The sequence below is a fragment of the Eurosta solidaginis genome, chromosome 1, assembly GCF_040869045.1.
Source record: "Eurosta solidaginis isolate ZX-2024a chromosome 1, ASM4086904v1, whole genome shotgun sequence".
NCBI classification, from domain to species: domain Eukaryota; kingdom Metazoa; phylum Arthropoda; class Insecta; order Diptera; family Tephritidae; genus Eurosta; species Eurosta solidaginis.
Window position 1 is genome coordinate 210,194,752 of NC_090319.1, and position 20,332 is coordinate 210,215,083.

Consider the following 20,332-nt stretch of genomic DNA (forward strand, 5'->3'; position numbering starts at 1 on the left):
ATGCATTAATGTGATGGTGTGGTGACATAAGGTCAACGGCCATAAGGTCAATTGGCCTTATTACCACTTTCAATGGCCATAAGTTTGATTGAAACTTTGCACACGTATCAAGGCTCGATGACAATACATTGATGGGATGGTGTGGTGACATAAGGTCAACGGCCTTAAGGTCAATTGGCCTTATTACCACTTTGAATGACCATAAGTTTGATTGAAACTTTGCACACGCATCAAGGCTCGATGGCAATGCATTAAATTGATGGTGTGGTGACATAAGGTCAACGGCCATAAGGTCAATTGGCCTTATTATCACTTTAAATGGCCATAAGTTTGATTGAAACTTTGCACACGTATCATAAGGTTAACGGACATAAGGTCAATTGAACTTATGACCACCCCAAATGGCCATAGATTTGAAACCTTGCACATAATGCGAAAAGCGCATTACTATATTAATGATAGAAGTGGATGCATGGCACATCTACGAAAGAGCATACTGGAGCCCTTTTTACACGCTTTTATTAGCTTGGCCTGTATCTATCTATGAGTCTATGTATCTATGTACGTATGTAACGGAAACTTTGAGCTTAATTTTCACCGGTTTCTTGAAGTCTGATTAATTTGAAACTTTGCATACGCATCAAGGACCGATGACGATGCAATTATTTGAGAACAGATTCCCATTATGCTTATTAAGACCGCCAGGATTGATAAATTCTTTTACAGATCCTCTGTAGTGGAGTAAGAGATATAGAGCTAGCGCGCTATCTGCGCATGTCTGCAGTGTCTGGTTTATTTACTCTTTCGTTCGGGCACTCGGCACAGCAGAACGGAGGCAGACAATTTTTCAAGGTAGTTGCATTCTCACCTTGTTCATCCGTAGTACATGCGTCGTAGGTACAAATGAGTATAATAATCACAAATTACCGTATATAATGTTTATAAAATATATAAATTATAATAACCATGAGTCACAAAAGTCTTCTTAATCAACAAATAAACCAACCATAAATTTCGATCTATTTATTTTACGGAACAAAGTTTGGTAAACACCAAAGCTTTGAAATTACAGTCGCTAAAGAAGGAATTTTATCAGATCAAAACATTTGTAATATTAGCTGTGTTTTTTTTTTCTCAGCTATATGCGTTTGCGCTTAAACTTTATATGGACTGCTAAGCGACAAACTTTAAATACACCTCTGAAATTGCTACGCATAAAATTAGTACTACTAAATTTCAATACGCATCATACTCAGATGTAACTGTAGTCTTACTTATTCCAATTAGTGTTTTCGTATAACACAGTTGATTTTCTTGCTCAATAAGTCAATTGAGTACTGAACTGCTTCGTGTCTTATGAGCGGTTATTCATTTTACGAAGCATGACTATGTAAATGTGTGTTAGTGGATATAAGTGCTCTATATTCTTTGTATGCATATGCACTAATACTCATTTTTTAACTGAAATTTTGTAAAATTTTAAAGTAAAAAATTCCCGTATGCGCAATGGCCTGCGCAGAAGCCTACGCCGGAGAGCTTGAGCCTGTCCATACAACTTCATTCTTGCAACTTATGCGTCGGCGCTTACCAACTATCCGCCGCCGGCTGAGCCCATGTAATCTAACACATTCTTTATAATGACTTTTCGCGTTGGCCGTATTTATATGGAAGGGTAAAATATTTAGAGCGACACAATCGGCATGGGTTGAAGTTGCACCGTACAGGTTATAGCTGTGCTGACCTATACGTATCTAGTCGTGAACACGAATGCAGAATAATATACATTTTCAAAGAAATTCAATTTTAAGGAAAAATATCCATCATATTGTGATATACTGAAATACCGTTGTGAACATGCTATCAACCAAAATATCGGTCTGAATTTTGAAAGAGTGAAAATTTGTGCAGTAATAAGAATGCTATTTTACCTAATTCCATTAGAAATTTTAATTTAAATATTGTTCAAATACTATTAAATTCAGAAAACACTTCTAATAGTTACGGAAATTAGAGAAACCTTTTATTTTACTTAATTCAGTTAGAAATTTTAATTTAAAAATTGAACAAATACTATTGATTACAGAAATTAAAGAAATATGCAATTCCCTTATCCACAACTATATAATGGACAGCACAATTTTAACATATGTGGAGCGCTAAATTTTCACTCAATTTTGTACTACTCAATCCAAGATAAAGTGAGAAACGTGCCGAGGGATGAATGGCAAGAGGGTGTTTAAAAATGCCATGTCGCTAGCGTCAAACCCAGGGCACCAGGCTGAACCCTGTTCAATTAAAGCCTTACCCTTGTATGGGACCTATGGGAGGGTCGACCGTTTAATTGTCCATTACTCGTGGGAACAAAAATGACACTTGAAAAAACAACACAAAGAAAGAGGAGATTAGCGAAAAAGAGTCAAAAACTGGAAGAAAAACTTTCATAACTGACCAATGACGAAATGGTCGAGAGAAAAAACAAAACGCGACTATATATGAAACAATATAGAGCCTCACAGTCAGAAGAAGACAGAGTGGTTCGCTTGCAGCAAATGCGGCAACGAAACGCAGAGGCGAGAAGACTAAGTAGATCTAGTATAACAGGTTTCATGCAGTCAATTAACACGTTTTGTGGTAAGATCTGTGAAGTTTGCACTAAACGGTGCTATCAAAATCAAGTCTCTAAATGGATTGTAAACACTAAGTCAGCACCATATTTGCCTAGCGAATTAAAACAATGAAATTGCTTGATCGTTTGTAAAAAAAGAAAAAAATGAAAAGAAAAATGGAACAATTTGGACTCAGGAACTATTCCAAATGTATTTGCGGAATTATCACAAGCCGAACAACGGCTAATATCACGCATTATTCCATTCATAAAAATTATCAAATCAAGTGGCGTATTTGGGCAATATAGTTTTCGTGGCCAAGCGGTATTATTCGCACAAGATGTTTTTGAAGTTACTGAAAACCTTGCGAACATGTTACCAAGAAGCGCAAATAATGCTGGAATAGTCGTCATTACTGAGCGTTTACAGAATATTAACGTAACACGACAGTTTTCAATATCTAGGCAAAAAGTATACGATGCACTAAATTGGCTAATTTTGAATAATCCACTCTACAAAGATGTTACTATCGACCAGAACGTTGTAATTGGAGAAAATGATATTATAAGAGTAGAAAAAGCACCAGCCGAGATTGCTGTAGAGACCAGTGAAGAACCTACTGAGAACGCCAGTGCTTACGTGGAGATCAGTGACACCTCGAGAATTGTACGCGCTTCATGCCATCAAGGGAACGATCTCATATTCACATCAGGATTTGCAGGAGTACAATGTTGTGCGATGGCATTAGCAAACATTCTCCGGGCCTGCATTCTTTCACCACAAAACTGGTCTACGAACATCCTTAATCTGAATATGATAACAGGTGATCAAATTTACAGCAATATAAGATTTAAGACGGAGAGAAATTTAGCGGCTTATCCTATAGGAAATGATCAATACCTCTTAGTACGAAATTTCACAGTCATCCAAGATGCTTGGTCGCATTCGGCAAAAAGTTTCACATCACTTTTGACGAAGAACCAAGCATATATGCAAGCTTGGATGACAAATTAAACGAAGACAACTTTGGAAGTACCCTTCGCCAAGGTTTGGAAGATCTATTCATGGCACATAACGCAGGCATACTAATAACAGGTGGTCAATCATTTGGTGTAATGCATTATGATAACAAATATTACTTCAGTAACTCACATTTTTGTGGCCAAAAAAGATACAGAGCAAACGATAGCAATGGGAGAGCTTGCGTTATTGAATGTGATAATTTTGACGAGTTCGTGAGGATATGTAAACGTACGACAGCCAGCAAAAGTGGAAAATTTACTCTTGATTACATCGATGTTGAAGTCTTGGGTATACATGATGATTCTGAGGTAGAGACTCATCAGAGCACTGAGAGGGTAGCAGCAGCATCTCAAACAATCACTTCCGAACAGAATTTAACTAATGAAGCTATTCCACTGCAGACATCAATGATGGCACCGGTTGATGTAATGCCTCCTAATGTGGAAGACGAGATACAGGTTTCACGAAACCTTAATGAAATTTCCCGCAAGACAAATGATAATATAGTAAATGTGGGTCATGAATTAAAAGCAGAAGAATTTGCTTGGTACTTTCTGTTTCTCTATGGGAAGAACTGTTTTACAGAGCAGAGGCCTGTAAATATTACACCATTGGACTACTATCAGTGTAGAATTTTGGGAATTGACACAAGGTTTCAACGTAACTATTATCTCTTTTATACTTTATCTTTCTTTGAATACTATCGAATCAAAAGCACTATTTCAGCATGTGGCAAGAAAATTGTTAATCAAGAAGGAGCAGTTGAAGACGTAGGAGCAGTTGAAGACGTCCATCTTTATCTCAAGAATCTGAGAGGTTCTGCAGCCTATTGGAGATCAGCCTTAAACGAGCTATTAACTCAAATCAGATGTATAGGAGCTCCTATTTTGTAACTTTTAGTTCAAATGATTTCCACTGGTTAGATCAGCGAAAGGCTTTGTCGATAGCCGATGGTAGACCTGACGGTGATCCAAGTACACTTGACATTTATGAAACTCAACGACTCATCGAAAAGTACCCAGTGATTTTGAGCCAACATTTCATGATCAGATTGAATGCTCTAATGAAATTCATTCAAAACAATAACGAGGTATTTGGAGGAAAAGTAAAAGACTTCTGGTGGCGTATTGAGTTTCAGAATCGTGGTAGTCCTCACCTTCATATGGCAGTTTGGATCGAAAATCAACCAGCATTTGATACAGAGGAAGGAATGCTTCTACCAGATCGGAACTGCTCTTGTAAAATTCCTACAGAAGAAGAAGATCCCGAGCTCTTCGAGCTTGTAAAAAAATGTCATATTCATCGTCATACACAAACTTGTACGAAGAATAATACCTCTGTAAGATGTCGATTCAATTTTCCACGTCAAGAATGTAACGAGACACGGATAGTATCACATTCTTCTGATGATTTTCTCCGTAATAGGGGGCAGAATTTGCTTACTTAAATGTCGCGAAAGAAGATGCTTGGGTAAATAATTACCACCCACAGTTATTGAGACTGTGAACAGGTAATATGGACATTCAGCCGTGCGGCTCAAACGAAGCGATAGCATACTATATTGCAAAGTATCTATCAAAAGCAGAACCTGAAGGTGTCGATTCTGGAATTGCATAGTCAATACAACAAATCCAACGCGAAGAAACTTATCTTTCACGCAAACTCTTCAAGATACGTATTAAGATCCTTCATGCACGATAAATATCAGCTGCAGAATGTGCATATCGGCTTTGTCATATTCCATTACGACACAGTTCACGACATTGTATTTTCCTGAACACAAGAAAACCAGAACAGCGTTACAGAGCATTGTAATTCGATAGAAGCGGGCACGCAATTGGCTACTACAGCAATATCTTTGAAAGATATCAAAAACGTCCGTTACAACTTCCTGACTACGATTTTGCAAACATGAGCCTTACAGAGTTTACTATGTTGTTTAAACCTCACTTTCCAAAAGCGGTAAGCGATACCGAGGAAAGCGTTGATCATGATGCTTATGAAGAACAATCAAACATGCGTCGTCCACTGTTATATGAGAGCAAAATGGCTGTGAGAAATGTTCCTGCAGTTGTCAGGGTGTCATATTTTATAGCAGCATCGGATCCAGAAAACTTTTCCTACAGCTTACTCCTTCAATATATGCCTTATCGTTCGGAAACTGAATTACTTGACGGCTTCGATAATGCAAAAGAAGCTTTCTTAAGGGAAACAAGTAGACATATGTGCCAACATCGAGAGCGGGACCAACAGCTTGAAAATGCATTTAACCAGATACATGTCTTCGAAATTTTAGAACAGCCAGAGATTATAAATCCTGAAGCTGAAGAGTTACCAGAGAGAGAAATGAGCAGTGATGAATTCCAAGGTGCGCAACATGCTATGAATGTTGATCAAAGACAATTGTTCATTCTTATCACAGAGAGTATCAGGAACCAACTTAATGGTGATACTAAACGAGAGAAAATTTTCGTAACTGGTGGAGCAGGCACCGGGAAAACATTCCTCTTTAATCTATTGAAAAATCAAGTGAATCGATGTTATGGAAAATCGGTAGTAAAAGTTGGTGCTCTAACTGGAGTTGCAGCACGGTTGGTCGGTGGGTGTACGCTACACCGTCTGCTAAAGCTACCAGTACAAAAAGATGGAGTAATTGTGAGTATGCCACTTCTTACTGGTAATTATTTAAGAGGCATGCGTCAATTATGGCAATATGTTGAGTTTCCGTTCATAGAAGAAATTTCTATGGTACCTTATGAGATGCTTTGTATGATCGACTCTCGTTTGCGACAGCTGAAAATCCAGACGCTTGTTTTGGAGGCATAAACGTGATACTCTTTGGTGATCTAATGCAGTTACCACCTGTTCGAGGATATCAAGTTTTTCAACAACTACAACACATGAAGCCAGCTACAAATTTGTGGCGACAGTTCCGTCTAGTTGAACTTAAGCAAAAAATGCGTAAACAAGGAGACACGACTTTAACAGATGTGCTTAACGCTCTTAGAGTTGGAGGAATGACCTCTAGGCATTTTGAAATCCTTCTTGAAAAAGTTTCAACAGATGCTAAGAATAATCTCGATTGAGAGAGCATTAAGAATCTATCCAACGAATGATCAGGTTGATAGACACAATGAAAAGGCTCTCCAGAGCTTTAAGAGTAAAGGGACAGTTATTTAACAACAAAAGCGCAAGACCAACTCATTGATGCTACTCGAAATCTAGGTAACAAGGACTTAGACTCTGTGATACCTAATGATATTAATAACACCGGAGGTCTTCCGAGTGTACTAAAAATATTCGTAGGAGCTAAAATTATGTTAAGGTCGAACGTTGACATGTCGAAAGGTATAATGAATGGCATATGGGTTTTATCACAGAAATTATCTGGCCAAATTTTCGCAGAGGCCAACTATACGCGGAAGACATCCCGTCAGTCCGTATCGATTTTGGATCAGATGGTGTGCACATGCTTAAACCAATGTCGATACAGTTCCCAGCAAAATACAGCTATGGGACTACTGAGAGGCGAATGTTGCCATTAATCCTGAGTTGGGCTTCGACCGTCCACAAGATGCAAGGTTGTACAGTCGGTCACGCAGTCATTTATTTAGGCTCGCGATAGTTTGCTGCTGGACAAGCTTATGTAGCACTTAGTCGTGTAAGATCTTTAGACGGAATTCGGATTGAAGAACATGATTGCTCTAAGTTAACAGGAAAAACCCCATGCAACAGTGAAGCTCTAAATGAAATGATGAGATTACGAAATAATCTGTAAAAAATACCACATGCCCACAAAAGACTAGATGGTAAATCGAACTAAAAAATGTAAAATAAATAATAGTTTAAAAAAGCACGCTTTTAAAATTACTTGAACTAAAAAATTAAAAATAAATAATAGTTAAAAAACTAAAAAACACGCTTTTATAGCTAACCGAACTAAAAAATATTAAATAATTTTCAATTAAAAAGAGTTTATATAACAGTAGTAGAAGGTCAAACAATCATTTATAGTTAATCACCTCAAAATAAAATTATAATAAAATTTAAGTTGTTAACAGAATAATTTAATTCAGAGTAAAAAGCGTTCTGGTCGACATTCGTATTAGCGCCATCGCTATAGTTTTCGATATCGTTCGATGCGGCTGACAATTAATTTTCGTCGCTGGTTGCTCTCGTCCCAATATCTGAACCCTTCTCCTTGCATATCATATCTGCAACAAATTTAACTGTAATCTCGCTAAATTGTTTTGCATCAGCTATCTTTTCTGGCCAATATTTTGCACATTTCGATTTATTATATTCTTCTAAATTTGCTAACATTACTATAATCTCTAGATGTTGCTCCCAAATCATGCGCCAAAAATCATTCACTGTACTCTCCATTGGACCTGGAGCACAAATGAATTTCTTACGTTCCCTATATCCTATAACAAAATTAGCCTTTATATAATCCAAGCCTTGTATGCCATTCCATTGTCATAATTTAACACGCGTCTGATCGTATGCTTTTATATTGGGATAATGATTTTTTGATGCATTCTCTTTCATATCAGAGTTTTAAGTTGTACGATCACTAAAACGATTCGGTAACATTTCATCTTCGCGCAGAAAACCATAGTCAGTATCTTTGTGACGATTACGGTAAGCCATATATAAATCAGCTTTGTGTATGGGACCAATAGCGGATGCCTTTCCATTGCCTGAGCCAATAAAGTATTGATGATTTGCAGTTCGGCCACGAAATAGGGCCCGACTTAAAGAGTCTCTTAAGCTAATGTCTTCACCAGCCACCGTTTTCTTGGTGTTGTAATGATGTAGGAAGCATGTGGCCACAACGAGCACCAACCCAATACCAATAAGTACGGCAAGCGCTTGTATAACAATATTAAGCACAACTGATAAATCTTGTTCGGTTTGGAAGTTTTCTGGCAGAGTACCAGGTGTGATTATTTCAAAATAGCTACTGTATACAGTAAGTACAACATCGCGTACTACAACTTCCAAAAATCCAGTATTATTGCTATTCATATCAATTTCACCATCAAAAATTTTCATCCGACGACAGTTGATAACTCGACACTGTATTTGTATGCGATTCATTTTCATTAAGCTTTAAATTATCGAAACTTATCTCGCTATTAACACCAGCAACAACTTTTGGATTGCGTCGTCTAGGTCGATGTCTTTTTTTATCTAAAATTTTTGATGCAGCCTCTGTAAGATTGCTTTGCTTTAGTTGTTCATGCTGCGAAAATACAGGCTGTGTCTTGACTAAAGTAGGCGTTGAAACAACAGCATTCTCTGCGGCTGGTGCTAACACGTCTGCTTTCGTGATCGTCACTAATTCCTGACGTGGTTGTATGCGCAAAAAGGGACTGTCACGTAAGCAATGACGGCAAGCTTCATCCGCTTCAGCAGCGCTAATACCTTGATGCTCAAAAAATCGTTTATCATCGCTCAAAATATTTCCGAACGAAAATATTCATCTGAAAACATTTCCGCCAAATAAGCACCACCTTCTGTGTTATTTGGTGTATGCACCTCTTGATAGGTTGAAATGTTTAGCTTTTCCGGTGAAACTAATTCACTTTTATTCTTACCCATGCGCACTAGGTAGAGGCGATAGCAGCAAATCGGACCATTGCGTTCGCTTATGCGTGGTACAAAAGCGTAAATACGCACCTATCATCAGGCGTTTTTATTTTATTCCACATTATACGACTAATAGCATCTGGCACAGCAATAGGCATTGTGCATTGTGCAGTAGCAGGCACACCAATTTTGCGATGCCGTGTAATTGCCGATACTGTGACAATATAATTTGTATTTGGATTAACACCATTGTAGATGGTGCTATGATGTGGATCGTCTACTCGTCTTATTTTGGGCACCCATGTTTCATTACGTAGCCTACCATCAAGCTTATATGTAGAATAACCATCTAATTGTATATGATATGAAACTCCTTTACCATTTGGTATTTTAGGCATATGCCAACGCACCGGAATAGAATGACGTGTATTATTTCTATGATCACATGATATATAAAGATCGGTAGGTTCACTAGCGATACCATCCATTGTGCTACCATTCACTACCTCCGACCAAGGACCATATTGTTTCGTGAGATCATTACACGCGCGAATTTTAAATTCATATTCAGTGGCGGGTTTTTTTTTTTTTTTAATTATCAAACATAGTATATGGCAAATTTCTGGAATTTTGTTGATACACTGTCTCTTGAACAATACGTGGCGTTTCGCCTGCTTCAGGAACAACTAATTCATAATATTGTATGTATGGCAACATATCAATTGGTGGTGCATCCCAACCAATTGTTAGTGGAAGGGGTTACTACCTATTGTACCAACTTTATATAAATATTGGATCCTTTTCTAATGTACGTAAAGGTGATGGATATTGAAAGGCTGCGCCATTACCAATACTATTCTTAGCTGTTATTCGTAGCGTGTGACTTTTATTGGATTGGAATTTTTCTAACACATATGAGGTATAACGTCCACCAATTATATGATTATAAAATTTTAACGTTGTAGAACCTTCTTCTTTATGCTGTAAAAAAATTTTTTGTACCGGATCATTTCATCATTAACAGTCCAATTTAAATATATTTTGTCAGCGCCTACATCTTTTACATAATCTATGATTACTTGTGGCACATCCATGATTAATACGGCCATATCCCTTTTCATTACAATTGTGCCAAATGTATTGTATGCTACACAACTATATGTGCCATTCTCATCCTTATAGACTTCAGTTAAACTCAGTTTATGATTAATATATCTTGAGTTTATTAAGCTGAGATTCGAGGCTTTTTCTAAAAATTCAACAGCGGAATTTTCATATTTAAGCTATTTTAATTATTTATAAAATGTTTCGTTGTGTGGAAACACTTCTATTGGACAATAGAGTTCTACAGCATGCCCAATTTCTTGTTTCACCTTCTCTTCGCGGCTTGCAACAATGCGCGGTGTTTGTAATACTTGTACAGTAAAGCTTGCTACGCTCTCATTACGTGTTGGCTCGCATGAATGAAGACCGGCATCGGGGTATATTGTGCATCGGTTATAAATAATGCATTTTTGTAATTGTGTAAAGCCAACTGATTGAGCAAAGTAAATTTGTATAGCCTATCATTGGTGTGCGCATGGAAAGGCGCGTCTTGACGCAAAGGACGCTTATACCCGAATAAAACCGTCTCGGAAATTATATATTTGTTACAGGAAACTTGTAATGTAGCGAATCCGGCTTCATGCGGTGGACAAAGGGGCGTGAACGCACCTCTAATTCGATTACATCGAAGTCCACAATACATCTTCCACCATATTGTCTTGCTAATAAACCTGCAAGGAAAAAAATCATGCATTAATAAATTGCATCAATGGGCATCGCAAAAATGTGACAACTGACGGCGCGGCCGACGCCGCCGTTGGAGCACCCTTTTGCGATGCCGGTAACCTAAAAATCAGAATAACTAGCAAAAACCCCCGATCATCCCGTTGTCCTGGCCCATCTCCACCGCAAAAATAAAATAAAATTAATTAACAATGAAAAAAATACAAAAAAATTTATTTATAATAATAGGTAAAAGAAATATTACAATTTACTTACCATGTTTAGCCATTGATCACCATCATTCTCCAACCACGCGTAAAAATGAAAAGAATGAAGCAATCTACCGTTTGCTTCAATTCTGTGGCATTTGCATTATATACATAGGTATGTATAAATGTTCGCGAGTAATTTTTGTTTTTTGGTCTGTTGGTATACTTATACCAGTGCGCGGACTTTTTAAAAAAAAAGGGGAATGGTGGTGGACGAAAAAAAAATTAAAATAGGAGTAGTTGGTAGATTTTGTACAAGAAAACAACAGCTCTAGCTCTATTTGTACAACACAACTTATCATTTGTTGAAAAATAAATAAAGCACATTTCACGGAAATAATACTTTTAAAAATATGTAAACAAGACAAAAATACATGTAAATTCGTATATAAATAGCTTATGCCTATATAATACTCACCTTTTTGGCATTGTATTTACTTAAAACGTGGATTTTTCTTTAAAATTTAATCACAAAACTGATGAAAATAGCGTAGGGAAATATTTGCGTACTTACTTGAAAGATTTATTTCATAATTTGTACACAAATTTTTTCAAAAGTGGTTATTGTCACCTCTAAATGTTATTTGGGTGGGCTCGGCAATTAAATACGTTCCCCAAATTATCAAGTATTTAGTTTCAATGCGAATAGATTGAAATGTTGTTAGATTTTTGTCATTTGGTGCTAGAAGTAGTAGAAAATGAAAAAAGTTGGTAAATCTACCAATGCGGTAAAGTCCGTGCACTGGCCGTTGATATGCTTATACCAATGTATGCACATCTATATGCATATATATTTTGTATGTACAATAAATAGTGCTGCATCAAAAGATGCAAACGGGTACAGAAAACCCGTTTATGACAAATCGGTTTCGGAGCAAAATACCCGTCGGAACCGTATCCTTTGGGAAAGGCAGCCAAATAAACAGGACTCCAAGCATATTTAGAAAAAAAATGTATCCAATAAATGAAGAGTCATACAAAAACCAACAAAAAAGGTAAATTTAATAAAATGTTTTCCCTCGTCCAAGATGAACAACCCTTTATTTTTTTCATACGTCGCATAAAATTGTGTCGTTCATACATTTTTTTTGCGGGGAGCAGGAAAGTTGTTGGGTTTTAGCACCAACAACACTAACAACAACGAAGCAAAAACAACTACATAACACACTCTCTACCCGGTTCGGTACCAAAATGTGAGTACCGAATAACGGATATGCTCATTTTTCTGCAGCACTACTATGCCTGACTAGCTAAAACGCTACCGGGTGACACAAAAAATAGACAAATAAGGCACTAAAGACCCAGACACATAACGTGTGGGGAAAGAGGCCATGCATATAATGTGCGCCAAATATGAACATTTTTTTATGCTGCTGCAGATGTTTTCCCCCTAGTCACGCGCTAATAAAATTTCCCAAATCTCGATAATAAAATTAGGGCGTACTCGACACCGAACGCGTGACACAGTCATAACAAATAAACTGAATTTCCGTTTCTTTTTTTCCACACTCTATGAATAGAATGACTCGTTACACGTCGCTGCGCAAGAGGACCGAGCGCTAAGCCGCTCGTTACCCGAAGTCGTGCCATCTATGCAGCGCGCAGCATCCAATCAGGTCGTGTCCTATCTATCGCGCAAAGTCTCCGCTGCAACGGCTGCGTGAAATTATCAGAGCTAACTTCTGCCAAAATTGTCTTTCGATGGTGCATCGCGCTGGAGACTGCACGAGTAAGGGCAGGTGCAGAAGTTGTGGTAGCAACCATCATACCACACTGCACCTTTCAATGGAAGATATTTCAACGGAGCCAGAGCAGCCCAAGAGCTGGAACCAGCTAGTCTTAGAAGAGGAGGAGGAGGGCTATGAAATGATGCCCACGACGAAACAGGTGGACGACGGGACTATGGATGAGGCGCTGTCTCTCCATGCGTCCGAGTCAGCCTTTACAGAGGATCCACAGATACCATCCGGGAGTAGAGCGGGCACCCATACAGGTCGAGCCAGCACTAGGGGATCGGCCCCACGGCCGTTCCGACCCCTATTGGCGCACGAAAGACGGGAGGAAAGTGGAGCGGAATCAAGGCCTTTCCGCCCACCCACGCAACGACGCCTGCGAGCACCACGGAAAACGCGCGAGCGTTGACGGGCCCTTCGGACGCGCCAGCTACCACAACACAGTTCCTTTAGGAACGGAATCATTCCGGCCCACACTACAGCCGGCCCAACCCTTCGCCCAATGGCTAATCTGGCGCCAACTGGAGTCGTTAAGGTGGAAGCCGGGAGGCGGATGCACCTCATTCGTGCACTCCTTGATGTATGTTCCCCCCGCACAACGATCGACCGTAGGCTGGCGCGAGAGTTAGCACTGCCGAAGGCCCACGCCGCCGGCGAAACCGGCTGTTTCATTAGATTTAGGGGCAAACATGGACAGAGCAAGACGGTGACGACTCACACAGTCTGTGTCCACGAGTTCAGGCGCGTCAGCCCCACATATAACGTCGACCCCAGCGTCGCGGCTCCATACGAGCATATTCGTCTGGAGGATCCCCATTTTTATGCGCCCCGCCCTAACGATTTAATAATATTTCCAGCCACCCACACTCACGCCGCATTTGTGTGCATGCATGCACATGCATGCGTTTCATACACAAGCATGTGTGTGTGTGCAGGTTGTCAGTACCCATGCACGTATATGTGGGGGTGGTTGTGTGTGTGGCTTTTCCCCTTCTTAACACCAGAGGACTTTTTCGCGGCTTAGCGGTTGTCATCAACGGGACAACCGGCCTCTTTTTCGATTCACCGGCAAGCAATTCACGTCGCCCAGGATCAGCACCGCCATCATTTGTACGTAAAGGTAAATTTATATCACCATTGTAATTTACGTTCACCTGAATTAAATACCATTTTATAACGAGGAAATCCTTCCTGTGTTCTCTTTATTTATTCCGAGTGAACTACCAACCCGAACCCGACCCTTGTGCGCCCGCCCACTGCCGGTTGACGACGCACTCAGGCCGAACAAAGGGTTTTATTCAAAATAAAATAGCCTGATATAAAACGATTGCGGTAGAACTTACCGCAAAAAGACACAACCATCTGAACTAATCCATCTGAGTTGCTCGAAAATCGAGGCTTTTAATAAGGTTGGAAACCATCATTGAATCGATTGACAAAACCGTAATTAGAAAACCAAATTTCTATTCCCCTCACGGTAGTACCCTCCGGCTTGTAACGGACATAATTAAAATCTCAAAATAGAAAATTTTATCCCGCTAAAACTTTAAGAAGCCGCCAAAAATAAAATCATAATTCTCGGTTGCGGTATATACATATATATGTATACATAATACATCCCCACATACAAAATAAAAACGGGAAAATGGTAGATGTCCCCTGTGCACAGTGGGTCAGGATCATTCGCAAATATATGAACAAAAAAAAAATAAATTTTAATATCGGAAAAAAAGTTTTGCGTTTGATTTGCATGTACAATAAATACACATACGATAAAGACACATTCGTACTACAATCTCCGGGTACTTATTCTTCCCTCCTCCTTTTAAACATTCAACCGCTGTGCACACCCATTACATAAATACAGTCCACTACTCTCCATAATATATTCATTTATTTATCAATTCATACGCTTATAACTCAATAACCCTACATATATACCCCTATTGTACTCCGCGTTACGGTTATTCGCTAAGTAAATACATATATAGGGTTGCAAAAAGAATTTTAATTGGCACAGTGGGCACGTCTCCCAAATTCCCCACGTACAATTTTTTATAGACGAATTAGCTTGTCTAATCCCAAATCAAGCAGTCCAATCCCAGAACTTACATACCGATATAAGAATACTCCCTCCAAATGTAGTATTAACGAAAAAAATATATATAAATAAATTAAATCAGCTCCCTCCCCGCTCGCTTCAAACAAAATTCTCACAATAAAGAAAAGGTCTTCCTTTGTCAAAATGTCCAGTTCAGTCCCAAATAAGTTCATTTCCGAAACGGACATTTTCACGGATTACTGCATTCGGTTCTGCTCAACGACCCTACAGGACAGTACCGAGTCCTTTCAATAGAGGACAAAACCATCGACCTCTTTGGGCGAGAGTCCAAAGCGCCTATGATGCGGTAGTAGAAACCGAAGACGACGACCTTCCCCAAGATTTTAAACCCTCGGCCTTCGAGAAATATAGGGCATGCTTAATAGCATATGAGGACACTAAAACCCAAATCGGTGATAAAATCCATTTCAAGAGTAATCTCGTCCCCCTTACAATCGGCAACCCCAAGAGAGTTCCGGGATGAACCCCAAAGTACCCCCCTGTGACACCGAAGACTTCTTCAAAAATTCACACCACCATTAATAATTGTACATCGTCCCTGAACTCAAACAATGTGCCCACCGATAATTGGTACCCCATTCTCATTTACCTTTGCTCCTCCAAGCTACCCAACGAAATCATGGGTTTGTGGGAACAATCGTTCGATTCTAAAAAAGAACTCCCGCTTTGGTTAGAAATGGGCAAATTTCTCACCACTCGCTATGAGGTAGTGGAACGGCTCGGTACCTACAGGCCGAGAAGACCTCGAAACCCTAACTCAAGTTTCACTCCTATGTCCTCTACACCTAATAATAACTCAAGCTCCTATATCGTATCATAGCGAATTAACCCGACCGGGTTGTGCAATTCAAGTCACTCTATGAACAATTGCGTACAATTCAAAGAACTCAATGTCCCAGAGAGAAATAGGATCGTAAGAGACAATAATTATTGCAAAAACTGCTTAGCCTTCTCTCATTTGGAGTTCGAGAGCAATAGCAACTTCAAATGTGTATATTACCAGAAGCGACACCACTCTCTCCTCCACTATCAGACCACTCTATCGGCCAACTGCAACAGCAATCCCCGTCCCTCTTCATGGAATAACCAAACAAGGGCTAAACTTCAAGGGTTAAACGACAACGAGGTCCCCTCTTCCTCTTCACAAGCAGTTAAGCTCCAAAATAAGGCAGCACAAAGTCAATCCTCTTCAAACTCTCAGAATGCCAACAATAAAACTTTGTCGCACTTCTCATATAGCAAGGAATAAACTTTATTGCCAACCGTGATGGTACCGATAATATTCAAACTCCGCGCACTAGTAGACCAAGGCTCCCCAAACATTTCCTCGCGTATACAAAAGCTCCTTGTCTACCAACGCAAAAACCAGTTATCAAATATTAGGTATGGGCGGACGCGTAGTCCGGAATTCCAACAACAGCTGTTTGATAACCATTTGTTCAATTGACTCAAATTCAATTCACCGCTCATGCGATAATCCTGCAACAATGCTGCTTCTCCCCAGCAAGAATAGACATGGGTGATTGGTAGTGATATAATCCCCCAAATCCCACTGAAAGGCGTAGAAAACAACGTTGCTGGGAGTCTCATCGCACAAAAAACAATATTTGGATGGATCCTAAGTGGCCCTATCAACGAACCAATATCGGAATTCTCCACCCACGTAATTGATAGTCCAGAAAAGTCCCTCAATGAACTGCTTAAAAGATTCTAGGAACAAGAAGAGGTTCAATCTCCCCCATTCCTGAAAGATGATGACATATTTTTAGAAGAACTCTATAAAAATACCACAATTAGAGAAGAAGACGGTAGATATATGGTCAAACTCCCCTTCAATCAAGGTTTTCGCGACACTCTCGCCCAGCAGCAATATATCAGCGTAGAAAGAACCCTAGAGCAATAAACTGGAGTTAAGAGAAAAGTACTCCGAAGTATTAGAAGAATATTTAACTCTGGACCACATGGAACCTACTTCACCTCGCGAAGTTATTAACAAAGGCAAATACCACTCCTTCTATTTGCCTCACCATGCTGTCATAAAATCCGACAGTAAAACAACAAAGGCACGAGTAGTTTTCAGTGCTTCCAAACCCTCTCACTCCTGAAATTCATTGAACGACGTACTACACACCGGCCCAACTCTACAAATGGACTTAGTGTTAGTCATATTACCATGGCGCCTCTATAAGTTCGTGTTCTGCGGTGACATAGAAAAAATGTATCGCCAAAATCTCGTATACTCAGAAGATCAAGATTATCAACTGCTCACACTATCTCGCGATAAGAACCCTCTGCCAATTAGCCGACAACACCAAAGAAGAATACCCGCTCGCCAACAATGTACTTCTTTATGAAATACATGTAGATGACATCCTCGCCGGCGGATATGAAATAGAGTCCATACTCGACTCTATGACCCAAGTCATCGAAGCGCTCAAATCTGGAGATTTCCCTCCCAGGTAAATAACGGCACCCACCCAAAACTACTGGAAGGCATAACACACTCAGATCTCTTAGACATAGATTTTCTCAAATTCCTCAAAAACGCTTGGAATAAGATGGAAAGCCCATACAGACTCCTTCATGTACTCCTACGACCCCAGTTCGTCGAATAATTCAGTCAGTCTCCCTCAATTGGACCTTTGACCAGCAGTTATTTTCTCAAAATTAATAAAACTACCACCCCACGAATTAATGCTAAGGACGGATTCTTTAACAGTGCTAGCATGGCTAGAAAAGCCACCCCATATGTGGAAAATCTACGTGGCTAACCGCACCTCTCAGATCACCCAAAATGTAAACAACGCGATGTGGAGACATGTAGTCAGCACGGATAACCCAGCTGATCTAGGAACTCGAGGATGTCGACCTCAAGACTTAGTCGACTACCCACTCTGGTGGAACGGACCAGAATGGTTAGCCAAACCCTCTCAGTTCTGGCCAACCACCACTCCTCAACCTCATTATTGAAAGCATCCAAAAAAAGCTGTCTCTTATCCCTGAATCCCATTATCGACCACAAGGGAGTACTACGCGTGAACGGGCGTCTCAGTAATCTGCATATGAGCAACAACGAGCGTTATCCCATAATAATTCCACAAACTTCAAAATTCTGCAGCCTTTTTCTCGACTTCCTACACTCAAATCTCCTTCATGCAGAAAAACACCTCATGACCAGAATGGTGCAACAAGATTATTATATTCCGAAAGTGAAGCTAAAAATAAAATCGTGCATTTTTAATTGCAAAACATGTACGGTCTACAAGCAAAGGATGAACTCGCAGATAATGGCCGCTCTACCAGCCGAAAGGGTAACCTATACCGTACACTTGGACCACACAGGAGTGGATTTTGCCGGCCCTTTTCTCGTAAAAACCTCCCCGTTACCCCGAGCATCGTATACAAAGGCCTACGTTTGTGTGTTTGTCTGCTTCTCAACAAAGGCTATTCATCTACAAGCCTGCTCCGACTTAACCACGGAGGATTAAGAGACAGCAAAATCATGTCAGACAACGAAAAACCTTCATCGGCGATCAAAGAGCGCTCCAAAGGGAATTCTCTCCCTTTTTTAAGGAAGCTTCCTCCGACATAGCCGACAAATAGGTGACCCGGCCTTTCTTGGCAATTCATCCCGACATATGCTCCTCATATGGGCGGCCTTTGGAAAACCGCAGTTAAGAGTTGCAAACACGGTTGCCAGTTTGGGTCCATTTGGACCAAATTTGGTCCGCTCCAACCCTGTTTGGTCCACTGGTCCTTTTTTTTTTTTAATTTTGGTCCCTTTTGGACGAGCCGTCACGATTTTGGTACTTTGATTTGAATTTTTTTACTTTCAAATCGAAAGTTTGTGTAGGAATATATACACATTTTTTCACACAGACCAAAGCGAATTAGTGAGTTTAAAGAATTTCAGGAATATTGTGGTGTTAAGCTACACACAATACTTAGTATTTCTTTTACTCGTTGGCTCGCTCTGTAGAGTGTGATAGTTGGGATAAATGAACAATGGGAGGCACAGCGTTTTTATTTTTTATCTTCGTGTCTCGAAGTAAGTGGCGTTAGTTCAAAACAATTAGCAAATTTAATGTCAGATCCCGTATTGTCAGAAGCGTATATGCTGTTTCTCGCCTATATTCTTAAAATTATAAATACCTCAAATAAAGAGTTCCAATCAGAAAAGATTCGTCTGCCATTCCCATACCATCAAATTGAAGTACAATTCAAGCTTATTTTGAGCAACTTCATCTACAATAAGTCCATAAAAAATATTGCATGCTTAAAAAATTTTGATTTAAGTGATACAATTTACTACTTTGAATTAAAAAATATTTTTGTTGGAAGTAAAGCTGAAGTATTTCTTGAAAGCGATACCTTTACGATATACAACGACTTGCGGTAAAACAAAAATATTTTAGATTTTTATATTGAACTCTTAAAGCAAATGCAAAAACGCTTTTTTTTTAGATGTGATATACAAGTTTTATGTTCAATAACTCCCGACAAGGTATTAACAGAAACCGAAGCTTCTATAATAACGTTAATAAATAACTTTTCGTACTTGATAAAGTACGATCAAGATACCATTGTTACACAATGGAAGCTTTGAAGACTGTCAAATTGTGATTTTAAGCCTGATATAAGACGTTTTAGTTTTTTTGGCAAAAAGTACGCTTTTATAGAAATGGTATGAACGAAAAGTGTTTTGAAGAATTGCTTGGTTTTGTATATGATTTACTAACTCTGCCACATAGTTCGGCGGCTGCAGAGCGAACATTCTTTGAATTGTCCCTTATTAAAACCAAATTACACAATAAATTGGAGTTTACTTCAATGAACCACACAATGTTAACCAAAGAACTTTGTACGCAAAACCCAGGTCCTCTTTACGTTTGGTCGGTGAAAGACATAGGCTGGTCCTAGAAAAGTTATACAATGAGCGATATAAAATTATTTTTATTATACGTTTTTTTCGATGTAGCCCAGAATATATTATAAACATATATGCTTTAAGTTTTTAAATAAATGCACATACGTACATATGTATGTGTATAATACTGAATAAAATAATTAAAAAAAAAACATTTTAAGTTAAACGGTTTTATTGAAAATAATATTTACATGAAGTATTAATAATACTAAAAGCTAGAAAATAATTAGGTATGTCCTAGGTACTAGTCATCACACTCCTCATCAATCTAGGGCGTTGATCAGACAAGT

At 39.2% G+C, this 20,332-nt stretch overlaps 1 pseudogene; it reads right to left on the minus strand.

Annotated features, from left to right (window-relative positions):
* Positions 1 to 7,781: 7,781 nt before the first annotated feature.
* Positions 7,782 to 20,332, minus strand: part of LOC137239640 (tyrosine-protein phosphatase 69D-like) — a 32,008-nt pseudogene continuing 19,457 nt past the window's right edge.